Consider the following 3,782-nt stretch of genomic DNA (forward strand, 5'->3'; position numbering starts at 1 on the left):
AATATCCGGTGAGTGCTAGAAATTATCCATAGTGGTATTCATGTGGCAAAGAACAGCAAGGCAGTAAGCTCAAAGGATTCTTGGAGCAGCAAAGAGAATTTCGGGGTATCTTGTAATAACAAGACCAACTGGGAAACATTGTATGAATGGCGAGTATACGTGGTTATCCATAGGAGTTTTATCGATGAAAGGGAATTGCAAAAGCGATGAACACAAGTTCTCGGGTTATCAGCGGAGAGTATCTTCAGGGTCTTCACGTGCAGCAGACGATCATCAGTAATAAGGGGCTCTCCGGGTGAAAGTGACAACAAGATCCTAATGTCAGATTTAGCAAAATTCAATTAACCCGAATAGAAGAGAGATCAGAGTCCTAGAGTATAGACAAGGAGTAAAAGATCCTAATACCACCCAATGGCGACGTGGGCCCGTAAGCCACACGGCCATGTTAGTAAAAGTTTAGCAAGGACTAGACTCAACTTCGGCCAAGGAGTTGGAAAGGAGGATTCCTACAGGAACCTGGCTCTGATACCAACTTGTGACGCCCCCGATTTGACCGTACACTAATCATGCACGCAAATGTGTACGATCAAGATCAGGGACTCACGGGAAGATATCACGACACAACTCTACAACATAAATAAGTCATACAAGCATCATAATACAAGCCAGGGGCCTCGAGGGCTCGAATACAAGTGCTCGATCATAGACGAGTCAGCGGAAGCAACAATATCTGAGAACATACATAAGTTAAACAAGTTTGCCTTAAGAAGGCTAGCACAAAAGTAGCAACGATCGAAAAGGCAAGGCCTCCTGCCTGGGACCTCCTAACTACTCCTCGAAGCCGAACCCCATGTAGAATCATCCTCGGGATCTCTAGCTCCTGGACTCTAGCATCTGGTTGCGACAACCAGGTAGAATGGAAAGGGGGAAAAGAGGGAGAAAAGCAACCGTGAGTACTCATCCAAAGTACTCGCAAACAAGGAGCTACACTACATATGCATGGGTATATGTGTAAAGGGCCATATCGGTGGACTGAACTGCAGAATGCCAGAATAAGAGGGGGATAGCTAATCGTGTCGAAGACTACGCTTCTGGCAGCCTCCATCTTGCGGCATGTGGAAGAGAGTAGATTGAAGTCCTCCAAGTAGCATCGTATAGCATAATCCTACCCGGCGATCCCCTCCTCGTCGCCCTGTTAGAGAGCGATCACCGGGTTGTATCTGGCACTTGGAAGGGTGTATTTTATTAAGTATCCGGTTCTAGTTGTCATAAGGTCAAGGTACAACTCCGGGTCGTCCTTTTACCGAGGGACACGGCTATTCGAATAGATAAACTTCCCTGCAGGGGTGCACCACATAACCCAACACGCTCGATCCCATTTGGCCGGACACACTTTTCTGGGTCATGCCCGGCCTCGGAAGATCAACACGTCGCAGCCCCACCTAGGCTCAACAAAGAGGTCAGCACGCCGGTCTAAACCCTAAGTGCGCAGGGGTCTGGGCCCATCGCCCATTGCACACCTGCACGTTGCGTACGCGGCCGGAAGCAGACCTAGCCCCCTTAATACAAGCGCGAGCTTACGGTCCCATGCGGCGCGCGCCACTCAGTTGCTGACGTCAAAAAGAGCTTCGGCTGATACCACGACGTCGAGTGCCCATAATTGTTCCCGCATAGCTGGTTAGTGCGTATAGACCAAATGGCCAGACTCAGATCAAATACCAAGATCTCGTTAAGCGTGTTAAGTATCCGCGAACGCCGACCAGGGCCAGGACCACCTCTCTCCTAGGTGGTCTCTGTTGGGAATCGTAGCATAATTTTAAAATTTTCCTACGCTCACCAAGATGCATCTATGGAGTCTACTAGCAACGAGGGGAAAGGAGTGCATCTACATACCCTTGTAGATCGCGAGCGGAAGCGTTCCAATGAACGTGGATGACGGAGTCGTACTCGCCGTGATCCAAATCACCGATGACCGAGTGCCGAACGGACGGCACCTCCGCGTTCAACACACGTACGGTGCAGCGACGTCTCCTCCTTCTTGATCCAGCAAGGGGGGAGGAGAGGTTGATGGAGATCCAGCAGCACGACGGCGTGGTGGTGGATGTAGCGGGTCTCCGGCAGGGCTTCGCCGAGCTTCTGCGAGAGAGAGAGGGGTGTTGCAGGGGAGGAGGGAGGCGCCCAAGGCTGTAGGTTGCTGCCCTCCCTCCCCCCCCTTTATATAGGCCCCCTTGGGAGGGGGGGCCGGCCAAAACCCATCTAGGGTTGGGGGGCGGCGGCCAAGGGGTGGAAAGGGGTGCCTTGCCCCCCAAGGCAAGGGGGAAGCTCCCCCCCAGGGTTCCCAACCCTAGGCGCATGGGGGGAGGCCCAAGGGGGGCGCCCCAGCCCACTAAGGGCTGGTTCCCTTCCACTTTCAGCCCACGGGGCCCTCCGGGACAGGTGGACCCCCGGGACCCTTCCGGTGGTCCCGGTACAATACCGGTAACCCCCGAAACTTTCCCGGTGGCCGAAACTTGACTTCCTATATATAATTCTTCACCTCCGGACCATTCCGGAACCTCTCGTGACGTCCGGGATCTCATCCGGGACTCCGAACAACTTTCGGGTTTCCGCATACATATATCTCTACAACCCTAGCGTCATCGGACCTTAAGTGTGTAGACCCTACAGGTTCGGGAGACATGCAGACATGACCGAGACGCCTCTCCGGTCAATAACCAACAGCGGGATCTGGATACCCATGTTGGCTCCCACATGCTCCACGATGATCTCATCGGATGAACCACGGTGTCGAGGATTCAATCAATCCGTATGCAATTCCCTTTGTCAATCGGTATGTTACTTGCCCGAGATTCGATCGTCGGTATCCCAATACCTTGTTCAATCTCGTTACCGGCAAGTCTCTTTACTCGTACCGCAATGCATGATCCCGTGACTAACGCCTTAGTCACATTGAGCTCATTATGATGATGCATTACCGAGTGGGCCCAGAGATACCTCTCCGTCACACGGAGTGACAAATCCCAGTCTCGATCCGTGCCAACCCAACAGACACTTTCGGAGATACCCGTAATGCACCTTTATAGTCACCCAGTTACGTTGTGACGTTTGGCACACCCAAAGCACTCCTACGGTATCCGGGAGTTGCACGATCTCATGGTCTAAGGAAAAGATACTTGACATTGGAAAAGCTCTAGCAAACGAAACTACATGATCTTTTATGCTATGCTTAGGATTGGGTCTTGTCCATCACATCATTCTCCTAATGATGTGATCCCGTTATCAACGAGATCCAATGTCCATAGTCAGGAAACCATGACTATCTGTTGATCAACGAGCTAGTCAACTAGAGGCTTACTAGGGACACGTTGTGGTCTATGTATTCACACATGTATTACGATTTCCGGACAATACAATTATAGCATGAATAATAGACAATTACCATGAACAAAGAAATATAATAATAACCATTTATTATTGCCTCTAGGGCATATTTCCAACAGTCTCAACCTGCCCTGTCGCTCCGCCACAAAGTAACAGTCGAGGGCCATCAGGAACCCAGGCCCACCTCTACTGGGATGGAGCCACCTGTCCTTTCAGCCCCCTCATCAGAATCACTTGCGGGTACTCCTCGAGCCGACCCGACTTTAGTCACCACATGTATCATGTATAAAGTATAAAGTATATACCCGTGATCACCTCCCGCAGTGATCACGGCCCAGTAATATAGCATGGCAGACGGACAAGAATGCAGGGCCACTGATGGAAAAAACTAGCATCCTATT

This window comes from Aegilops tauschii, chromosome 2 (assembly GCF_002575655.3).
Source record: "Aegilops tauschii subsp. strangulata cultivar AL8/78 chromosome 2, Aet v6.0, whole genome shotgun sequence".
NCBI classification, from domain to species: Eukaryota; Viridiplantae; Streptophyta; class Magnoliopsida; order Poales; family Poaceae; genus Aegilops; species Aegilops tauschii.